The sequence below is a fragment of the Chrysochloris asiatica genome, unplaced genomic scaffold (genome assembly GCF_000296735.1).
Source record: "Chrysochloris asiatica unplaced genomic scaffold, ChrAsi1.0 scaffold00216, whole genome shotgun sequence".
Taxonomy (NCBI): Eukaryota; Metazoa; Chordata; class Mammalia; order Afrosoricida; family Chrysochloridae; genus Chrysochloris; species Chrysochloris asiatica.
Window position 1 is genome coordinate 431,154 of NW_006408734.1, and position 11,769 is coordinate 442,922.

At 39.1% G+C, this 11,769-nt stretch overlaps 1 protein-coding gene across 1 annotated transcript in view; it reads left to right on the forward strand.

The window, feature by feature from the left end:
* The window catches only part of LOC102841666 (eukaryotic translation initiation factor 4E-like), a 68,920-nt gene that overhangs the window by 41,084 nt on the left and 16,067 nt on the right, over nucleotides 1-11,769 (forward strand). The window lies entirely within an intron of this gene.

The following is an 11,769-nucleotide window of genomic DNA, read 5'->3' on the forward strand; positions in this document are numbered from 1 at the left end:
CTCCTGTAAAGATTTACAGCCTCAGAAACCTTGTTCAGAGTCGCTATGGGTCGGAACCGACTCAATGGCAATTAACAACAACATAACAAGGTAAGACGACCAGTAGTGGTAATCATACTTCCTTTATATTTGTTTGATTGTCTTACATAATGAAAATATTTGATTAAAACACCTTTTATGGAGTTTTTTGGGAAAATTTTGTGAAATTGGTACTTGAGTATCATATAATTTTATCTATTTCTTGGTTGTTCCTAAATCTAAGATGTCCCAGGATTGCTTCACAAAGAATTTTAAGAGGTGGTCCAAATTTTAAAATATTTAAAGTTCATTTTTAAATTCAGTTCATATTAAAAATATTTGGCAAATTAAGACAAGTAATTAATACATTGGGCACTGTTGCAGTTAATTTAAGTTTATGTCTGAATGAGGACTTAACCTGAAAGTATTTTTGTTTGGGCTTTTTTTCAAAATAAAATAGTATATTTCTGTTCATATGGCATATATCCATAATTATAAGTTCTTTTTTATTAAAGAGTTTTAGTTTTAGAATGCCATCATTCTGTGTAAATGTTCTCATTATGTTTAATGCCATAGGTTCTCCACAGAATTGAACCATCACCATAGAATCAACTTGAAACTTTTAAATAATATTCTGTGTAAATATTAGTTTGAAGTTATGTATGTGGCATTGCACTGTAGGAGAAGCACTGCAATGCTAAATGTAAGGTGTTGACAGTTCAAACCCACCAACTGCTCTCTGAAACCCCATACAGGGTTTCTGTGTTGGAACCTACTCGGTGGCACTTAGCTTCAACAAGGAAGAAAAAGTCTTGCTTATTTGAATCCATGTTTTAAGTGACTATATACTAAGCATAGTGGTTATGAATCGGGCTGCGAACCTTAAGCTCAGCGGTTCGAAACTACCAGCTGCTCCGTGGGAGAAAGATGAGGCTTTCTATTCCCGTAAAGATTTACACCCTCGGAAACCCTGTACAGGGTCGCTATGGGTCGGAACCGACTCGATGGCACTTAACAACATATACTAAGTGCAATAGTTAGTATAGATAGAATAAGAAATTCATATCATGATTTGAATAGTTAGGCATGTGCCAGTCAGTAGTCTCTTAAACTTCTTTTTTCCCCTTTGCAATAATTTACAAGATAATTAATAATTAAGAAGCTTATGGAATCAGTCATTAATATTGAGATTTTTGCTTAAATTTAACTAATTAAGAATGGATTGTTGAGGCAAACACATGGCCATAATCAAATGTATCCCTGAGAAAATTTGAGTTGAAAAAATATATTCGTTTATAAGTTGTTACTAATCAGAGCATAGAATTTATGTATGGTCTTTAACATTCATTACTCCTCCATAAGTAATTTGCACCATCCAGTGACTTCTAAAACGGTTTTTACTTTATTAAAAGCTAAGAGAAATTCTTGTAAGCTTAGAAGTTTGAACACTAACTTTAATTTTAGGTAGTAATTTAAAAGGCTAAAGGAGAATAACCTATAGCCATAGAGTTGATTCCGACTCAGCAGCTCTATAGAACAGAGTAGGACTGCTATCTAGAGTTTCTGAGACTAATCTCTTCAGGAGTCGACAGCCTCATCTGTCTCCTGAGGAATAGCTGATGGATTTGAACCATTAATTTTTAGCAGCCCAATGCTTAACTTCCTGTGTCAGTTGTTGTTAAGTGCTGTTGAGTCAGTTCCAACCCACAGCAACCCTGTCCACCATTCATGCAGTTCAAACGGCTTTGTTGTCGGGCACATTAACTCACAGCGCCACACCAGGACTCCTGTGTCAGTAGGGCTCCTTATTAAATCATAGTAATTTAAAAGGCTAAAAGAGAGTATTGGTATATTATTTAATTTTTTTAAAAGTTTCAAATGCTGAAAAGATTGGTTAATTAACAATTTTCAGGATGTTTCGAGCATTTGTTTAAAATCTTGCATGTTGTGTGTACATAATATTTGAAGGGGATATTGAGGATTTTTAAGTTAGCATGCTGTATGACTCATGAGTCAGAACTGACTCGACAGCACATCACCAATGTACCATGTTCACTCATATATAAGTTGTTGTTAGGTGCCCTCGAGTTGGTACTGACTCATAGTGACCTTATGTACAGCAGAATGAACACTGCCATATCCTGGGCCAACCTCACTATTATTGCCACACTTGAGCCCATTGATGTTGCCACTTTACATGATAGATAAGTTGTCGTTAGGTGCCATCAAGTTGGTACCAACTCATAGCAAACCTATGCACAGTAAAAGGAAACTCTGCCCGTTCCCGGGCCAACCTCACTATTGTTGCCACACTTGAGTTCATTCATGCTGCCACCTGGCCAATCCATCTCATTGGGAGGATCTTCCTCTTTTTCTCTGACCCTCCACCTTACCAAACATGATATCCTTCTCCAGCAACTGGTCCCTCCTGACAATATGTGCGAAGTATGAAAGATGAAGTTTGGCCATCCTGGCCTTCAAGGAGCACTCTGGCTACACTTCTTCCAACATGGATCTGTTTGTTCTTTTGGCAGCCCATGGCACTTTCAATATTCTCCTCCAACACCATAACTCAAATGCGTCAATTAGTAGCTGTTTTTATTTTAGTTATAGAAAGTACAAAACGATGTACTGCTTTTAGTATTAATACTAAAACACCAGTTATTTAGGACATATTTGAAACCAAAAGAACTCCTGTTGCTTTTCCTTTAAATCCTAGGAACTGAACATATTTTCCTCCTAGGGTTAACTACCTGCTTTTTATGTGTCAGTTTTGATAAACATCTAAGTGTTCTGTCAAGAGATCTGACGACGTATTGCATTAGGCAAATCTGCTGCACTGGAACTTTTTTAAAGTGTTGAAGAGCAGAGATGGTCAGCTTGAGGACTAAGGTGTGCCTGACCCAAGCCATGGTATTTTCAATAACCTCACATGGATGCAAAAGTTGGACAGTGAATAAGGAAGATCATAGACGAGTTGATACCTTGAGTTGTGGTGTTGGAGGAGAATACTAAAAGTGCCATGGACTGCCAAAAGAACCAATAAATGTGTTTTGGAAGAAGTGCAGCCAGAGTGCTCTTTGGAGGCCAGGATGGCTAGGCTTCGTCTCTTATACTTTTGGACATATATTGTAAGGAGGGAACAGTCGCTGGAGAAGGATGTCATGCTGGGCAAGATGGAGGGTCAGAGAAAAAGAGGAAGACCCCCAACGAGATGGATTGGCCAGGTGGCATCATCGATGATGTCAAGTGTGGCAGCGTTAGTGAGGTTGGTCCAGGATCGGACATTGTTTCGTTCTGCTGTGCCTGAGGTCACTATGAGTCGGTTCCGACTCGATGGTACCTGACAACAACAACAATGTTCTGTCATTCTACTAGAGAAAAGAAATGACTAAAAAATAATAAAAAAGTACAAAGTGAGTTGTTGTTAGTACTATTGAGTTGGTTCTGACTTTAGTGATCCCTTACAGGGTTTCTAAGGAGTGGCTGGTGAATTTGAACCACTAACCTTGTACAGGACTCCACAAAGTGAGTTAGAGGGTAACATTCTGTACCCTGTGAAACTTAAATTGTAATCACTCCAGTTGTCTATTATGTGCTGCTCAGGGAAAAGTTTACAGTGAACATGTTTCAGTCTCTTCTGATATCCAGTTTGGTCTGTGCATGATGTTCTTGATGCCATCCTACATGTCATCTTGTCTTTGGTCATTAGCATGTAAGGCATTTCTTCAACTGTGCGGTTCAAACTGACTTTACAGTCCAGCGCATTAATTAACCAACAGCACCACACCAGAACTCCAGTATCTATTTGATTTCTGTGTACTACATCTGGTGAGGTCCATGTGTATAGTCAGTCATCTGTTACGTTGTTCACAAACAGTTTTTGCAGTGAATAAGTCATTGGTCTTGCAAAATTGTATCTTGTACATTGCAACATCATTTCTATCACCAAGGCCATATTTTGCAACGATTGATCCTTTCTCTTTGTTTCCTATCTTTACAATCACCAGTAATTATCAGTACATCTTGATTGCATATTTGATTAATTTCAGACTGAAGAAATTGATTGTTGTTGTTACCCTCGACTCAGTTCCAACTCATAGCGACCCTATATAGGTTTTCTGAGGAACACCTGGTTGGTTTGAACTGCTGACCTTGTGGTTCACAGTCCAGTGCTGACCCTATAGTGCTGACTCTATAGTGCCTCACCAAGAGTCCGAGAAAGTAGAATTCTTGATCATCACTGGCTTTAGTGTTTGGTGTGTAAATTATTTTTGTCAACTACCAGTTTCCCTAGATTCATACTTTTTACATTCCATGTTATGATTATTAATAGATGTTCACAGCTGTTTCTCCTCATTTTGAGTTTTACTCCATCAGTAAATGAAGGTTCTAAAAGTTTTATTCCATTCGCATCAACACGGACAACTCTAATTTGAGGATGCAGTTTTTCCCCAGTCATAATATTGAGTGCCTTCTATCCTGAAGGGCTCATCTTCCAGCACTATTTCTGACAGTTATTCTGGTGCCATTCATACTTAACTGTTCAATAGTCTGTTGCTGTTCGATAATGTTCCATTGCTATTCATAAAGTTTTCAGTGACTAAAGATTCAGAAGTAGTCCTTTTTCCTAGTGTGTCTTAATCTGGAAGTTCAGCTGAAATCTGTCTACCATGCTGGTATTTAAAATACTGTTGGCATAGTTTCCAGCATCACAGCAACATGCAAGCCAAAACAGTACGACAAACTGACAGACAAGTCGTTGTAGGATTTGTTGTTGTTGGATATGTGCCATAGAGTTGGTTCCAACTCATAGCGATCCTGCATAGTGTTTCTGAGGTTGTAAATCTTTATGGGAGCAGAAACAGCTGATAGTTTGGAACTGCTGACCATGAAGTTAGCAGCCCAACTCGTAACCACTACGGTACCAGAGCTCTTTAGGATTTGCTAGGCACACGTATTTCAGTAAGATATTCCTGCTGGGATGTTTGTTGCTGTTAAGTGCCTTCGAGTCAGTTCTGACTCATAGCAGTCCTGTATAGAGTTTGTGAGGAACATTGATGGGTTTGAACTGCTGACCTTGGGGTTTGCAGTCCAGCATGTTAGGCAGATCTATTTCAGCTTTCCCCTTACTCCTAGGGCTTAAACCTTATTCCTCAGGGCATAATTCTTATTTCTAGTGCATGACCCTAATAGGATTTTATCTGAAAGGGAGAGTTTTTCACTCACCCACTCTGGCTGGGTCTGGCTGGAACCCTAAGGTCGGCAATTCAGACCCACCAGTTGTTCCTCAGAAACCCTATACAGGATTGCTGTGAATTGGAACTGACTCCACGGCACTTAACAACAGTGCTACGCTTGAGTCCTACTGTGGTGCTTAGGATCAAAGCACTGGATCACAAGGTTGATAGTTCAGACATGCCAGCTGCTTCTCAGAAACTACCCTATACAGGATCATTAATGAGCTGGAACCATTTCGAAGGCACTTGATAACAACACCAATGTTTGCAGTCTTTGGAAGTCTTGGTTTAGCTGTTCAATTCTGCTTGAACATGTCAGTTTAGTAGTCAAGGATCTGTGGGAGAACTTTTGGGCTTACTTTGCAGCTCTCTTTACTCTGGAATCTTTCACCAAGAAAGAAGCCCATCTTCTTGGTCAAATTCTGTTCTCTTTATCCATTAGTACTCTTTTCTGGAGTATCAGCCCAGTGCACTGAGGAAACAAGCTTATTTCTTGATATGAAGGTAGTTCCTTGATTTCAAGGTAGTTGTGTAAGAGTCCTGGTGTGGCGCTGTAGGATAAGTACTTGACCTCAAGGGTCAGTTTGAATTGCAACATCTGTAGTTCAAACTCACCACCCACTCCTCAGAAACCCTATATAGGGTTGCTATGAGTCAGAACTGACTTGATGGCACACAGCAATAGTTAGTGTAAGAAATGGCATTCATTAGTATAACTTTTGAAGACATAAATTGACTGTGAAAGAAAAAAACTGATAAAAATGATTGTTGATTTTAAGGCATAGACTGCTGTTATAAACTTTTGTGCATTAATTATGTAAACATCTAAATTATTGAATTAGTAAGTAGAGCAAATCATTTTGTTAAGCACTGTGGAATACAGTGGAAATATGATTGTGAGCAATATGAAGACATTATAAAGTATCCTCAACCCCACCCCAACCACTTGTGACTTTATAGACTAGTAAAAAGAAGTTTCTAGACATTATGCCGATTATAAAAATGATTATTTAAAATCAATATTATTCATTTTGACCTATTTCCTCTGAGGTCTTTAAAACCCTACATCTTCAATGTATACATCTTTTTAATGCAAGTATCTATGAGTACTGTGTAGTTGGTTCCATTTAAAATCTGGTATCCAACTACTATTTGCAGTGCCATCACTTTTTCAGTTTTTGGTGATTTTTCCTTGGCTATATCTATATATAAAGGAGCTCTGGTAGCGTAGTGGTTACGAATCGGGCTGCGAACCTTCAGGTCAGCAGTTTAAAACTACCAGCTATTCCGAGGGAGAAAGATGAGGCTTTATGGTCCCATAAAGATTTACAGCCTCGGAAACCCTGTACAGGGTCACTATGGGTCGGAACCGACTCAACGGCACTTAACAACAACATATCTATATATATTGTTAATTTTAGTTTTTCATTATGAATTGGGTAAGGTTTACAGACAAAATCATCAGCTTTACATTTAGCAAATTATACAGTTTCATCTCAGTGACTACAGTTCCCGTCGTACCACCACAGTTAACCCTATTTCCTCCCGGTGCTTTCCCTTTTACACCTTACATTTCACAAATGAGAAAAACAAAAATACTTGATGTATACTTACAAGACAAATAGTATATATTCATTTCAATGCCAGCCTCCTGCCTGCGGACACACAGCTAGAGCCCCCAACTGTGCTGTCTCTCCATGGGCCTAGAGCCCACAACTGCTCTCTCCATGCTACCACTTCTACCACCGTATCTACTGTGACTGCTTTTCTAAGTAGCGATCATGGTTCACTCATGCTCTTCCTTCTTGGTGGTCCTGGGATCTTTTTTGTTCCTGAAATGAAAGATTAATTATTACCCTCTTTTAGCTACACATTTTCTACAGTTACAGTTGTGACAATCATAATTAATTTTGGTTACAGTTACTTAACAATTAAATAATAAAATCCTATCACCATCACCCATTCCCTTTCATGAGATCCATCTGGAGAAGAGGAATACTATTCAATGGGGATTCTACCTTACCCCCACTTGTTCTGAAACTAAGCACACTCATGAAAGCTTGTAAACCAATTACTTTGTGTCTTTACAGCCCCATTTTCTTTTCTTTTTTTTTTTACTTTAAAAGTTTTTGGTTTTTAAAAAAAAATTTTTCATTTTAAGGTTTTTGTGGATTGAGTGAGGAAAGTTTACAGAGCAGATCATCAGTTTTACATTCAATGAATTATACACCTTGTTTCATTATAATGATTATAATCCCCTCCATGTACCATTGTTGTTGTTAAGTGCTATCGAGTCGGTTCCGACCCATGTACCATTAGGTAACAGTATTTCTCTGTTCACTTCAGTTTTTTGTTGTTGTTTTTTTAAACACTCAGGCATATATAATAATTTAAGCCACCAAAGGGCACATTCTGCAAGTCTGCTTCCTGGCCTCCATCTCTTAGCCCCCCTCTCTTCCCATGAATCTAGACTCCTCAGCTAGATTCCCTCTCTCCATATCCCCATCTATGCCTCCATCTCTGGTATCTCTGCTTCTCTGGATGAGGTCTCACTTCCGCTTTTGCTCTTTTCCTTGATGGTCCTAGGGTCCTTTGTTTCTGGTCTGTAAGATTAACTACTCCCCCGTTTTTGTTAACAAAACTTCTACCTTTATCATTGTGACAGTTGCAATTAATCATGATAGCAGTTACTCACTATTGAATCTTATCCTCATCTCTTTTAACCAGACCTGTCTAGACAAGATGAAAACTTTTCTTCCCCCACACACTATTAAACTAAACTCCCCCTTGAAACCTTATAAGCCAGTCACTTTGTGCCTTTATCGCCCCCTCATTCTAGGTAGCCAACGTCTAAGTTGTCCATCCCTATCTACCCTGTATACAGAGGGGATAGCATTAATGTGAAGACTCCTTTCCTCTCTGTTGGTATTTAGAGTTACTGCTTCCATGAGTATAGGTCAAGTTAATCAAATTGTAGCAATTTACCCTTGTTTCCTTTATCAAAACTTGTTTTGTTCTTCTTCTTTTTTTTTTAAATCTTCCTCTGGTTGAGTTCTGATTATCAAACCATTGAGGCTAGGTCAAATGGGTACTATCTGCAACTTTGAGTGTTCTTGTGTGACTTCTTTCAGTTCATACCAGCTGTATGTTTCACCGTCAGCTGTAATATTTTGTGGCTCCTTGTTCTTATGCTCAGGTGTCCCCAGGTCTTATCACACTTTGGACCAACTAGCCCTTCCTCTTTTCTCTCTCATCTCAAGGTTAATGGGAGTTTGTGGAACATGGTTGAACTCAGCCCATTTCTTCATTGCTGCCTTTCCCCCTCTTCCACTCACCAATGTGGTCGCCAGCAAGCTTACATGCCTGTTCATGTGTTCCCTTTGAGTTTCAGTCTTAGAGGGAGCTTTGCCCTGAAGGAACTTGATTGCTTGCCTTGATGGCTTCCCGGGAACAACTTGCTTATTCTTGTAGTAGCCAGTCATACTGCCATTTTTGTTTTGGGTTTTTCCTGATGGTCTTTCTTTGAAGATGTATCTTCTGTCACTCTAGTTACTCCAGGCTGGTCTGCTTGTCCTTTCTAGTGGGCATGCCTCACCTCATAAGGTTCTGAATGGGATTCAGGATTCTACCTAAGGTCCTATACTCTGCAGAGGCTCCTCAGGAGGCCTATTTCACTGGGCAAGTTCTAGAACCCCTTTTAAGTATTCCAGTCAGTTATAGGGCTGAAGACATAGCCCTCTGTTTTGATAACCAATGTCTATATTGCCCTTCCTGTTAACCCAGTGCACTGAGGAAACAAACTTATTTTGAGATATAAAGAATCCTTCCATTCCAGTTGGAATTTTGAGCAACTACATCCATAAGCAAAAGTCTAGTTCATCAAATTATAGTGGTTTACACTTGCTCACAGTATCAAACTTCTTCATCTTTATCTGGTTGAGTTCTGGTCAGCTAGCCATGCAAGCTAGCTCAAGTAGTATCTACAAGTTTAGGAGTTCATGCACGTCTCCCATACCAGTTGGCTGCTTTATTCTCTGTTCTAGCCTTCAGTGACTAGGTCAGGGCTAGTGGGCTCAGGAGTTCCTGCCTCTTCCTAAACTTCAGACCAGCCAGTCCTTCCTCATCCACCTCTCCTCTCAAGGTTAACAGGTGTCAATGGGACATGATCAAACTCAGCCGAGGTCTTCATTGCTATATTCCCCCACTTCCACTCACAAGTAGACTCAGGTGGCTACCAGCAAATATACTAGACTGCTTGTGAGTTCCCTTTGAGTTTCATTCCTAGAAGGTTCCCTGATGGGCTGATTTTTCTTGCCTTGATTTTTTTTTGGTTACCTTGATACCTTCAAATTAAAAATCTTGCTTGATATACTAGACTGCTTGTGAGTTCTCTTTGAGTTTCATTCCTAGAAGGTTCCCTGATGGGCTGATTTTTCTTGGTTACCTTGATACCTTCAAATTAAAAATCTTGCTTGATATTTTAACAGAGAAGCAGTCTGTTCTTTTTCTGCAGGTCTTTCTTTCAGTAAGATTCTTCTGTTTTCCTAGCAATTCTGGGTTGGTCTGCATGTCTTTTCAAATGGGAATGCCCCGCTAAGAAGGTTCTAGTTGGGGCTCAGGATTCCATCTAAGACCCCATACTTCACTAAGTCTTTACATGAAAGAAGCCTATTTCCTTGGGCAATTCTAATTCCCCTTTTAGCAATTCCAGTCAGTTATAGCAGAAGGCAGGCTTACAAGCTTTCTGTAATCATAATTCCCAAGTCATTTTTATCATACTTAAATGTCTATTTTACAATCAATACTAGACAGGGGAAACCAATATCCACAAGACAGTTGAACACCTAAACATTTTCCCCTCCTTTACCCATTCAATCAATGTGTCGATTCATATATTTACTCACAGAACACTGTTGTTTCAAGGTTGCGCATATAAATCACTATTAACTTCTATCCCATTTAGCCAATGCATACCTCCCTAAGTCTTCCCCTATCTTTATTTTTTTATATGCCGCTTTTCCTCTTCTTGTGTATTGCTTTTGCATTCCATGCATATTGCTCTACCTTGAGCTAACATGTATCTACCAAGTGTTTTATTGAAACTAATTTGTAGTATGTTAAAGTTCTATATGGAGGAATATAACACCTTCTGTACAGTATTAGCTCTGGTAGTATAGTGGTTACGAGTTGGGCTGCTAATCCCAAGGTCAGCAGTTTGAAACTACCAGCCATTATGCGGGAGAAAGATAAGGTTTTCTTCTCCTGTAAAGATTTACAGCTTCAGAACACCCTGTGCAGGGTCACTGTGAGTCAGAACCGACTCGATGGCACACCACCACCACCAGCACCAGTCTCTTTATATTCTGATATTTTTAGATAAAACTGTTACTTATGTTTAGGAGTCCTGTCTAGAAGTCCTGGAGTGGTGTTGTAGAATAAACACTGGACTGCTAACCACAAGGTTGATGGCTCAAACTGACCAGCTATTCCTTGGAAACTCTATACAGGGTAAAAGAACTCTATACATCCTAAAAGAAGATGTAGGTTCAGGTCAGTGTCTAGCTTCTTTGCATCAAGCCAATTGAAAATAACAGAATTTGCTCAACTTTCAGGTTGCTATTGTTGTTGTTAAGTACCGTGGAGTCGGTTCTGACTCATAGTGACCCTACACAGGGTTTCTGAGGTTGTAAATCTTTACAGGAGCAGAACACCTCATCTTTCTCTCGCAGAACCACCGGTAGTTTTGAACTGCTGACCTAGAGGTTGGCAGCCTGACTCGTAACCACTACGCTACCAGAGGAGGTAACTGTAGGATAAATAGTATGATGTAATACACAGTCTTGGAGTCCTGGTGTGGTGCTGAACTGCTGACCGCAATATTGGCAGTTCAAACCCACCAGCTACTTTTCAGAAACCCAGTACAGGGTCTCTGTGAGTCAGAACTGACTTACTTGACAGCACTTAACAGTATCATCAATAGCATTGGCTTAATCATTTTACAAAGCTTTCTCAATTATAATAAAGTTATTATACTCTCTAAACGTTAGTTGTGGGTTTTTTTGTTCCTTTTTGATGTGGTGTTGTAGGATAAATACTAGACTACTTTCCACAAAGTTGTTTTAAACTTGCTATCTTTTCCTCAGAAACCCATGCAGGGTCGTTATGAGTCGGAACTGACTTGACAGCAATACCATAAAAAGTATTTTACTATCGTGGTATGCTAAGAAAAAAAGAGCTCATTTTTTCAACGTTGAGTGGCATGACTATCTCCTCGATTTTAAAAAATGGGAATATAACTGTGTATATACGTGCATGTCTATACATATTCATATTCCTATATGCATATATAAAATGTTTTAATTTGAGGAACCCTTTGCTTTTAGAGACATACTGGAATGAGGAATCTTTGGTCTATTTTGTGAAATGACTGTCCTGTATTATTCCTTCCCCTTAGAAAAATAACATTGGCCTATTGGTTGGGTTTTTTTTTTTTTTTTTTTTTTTACATTGA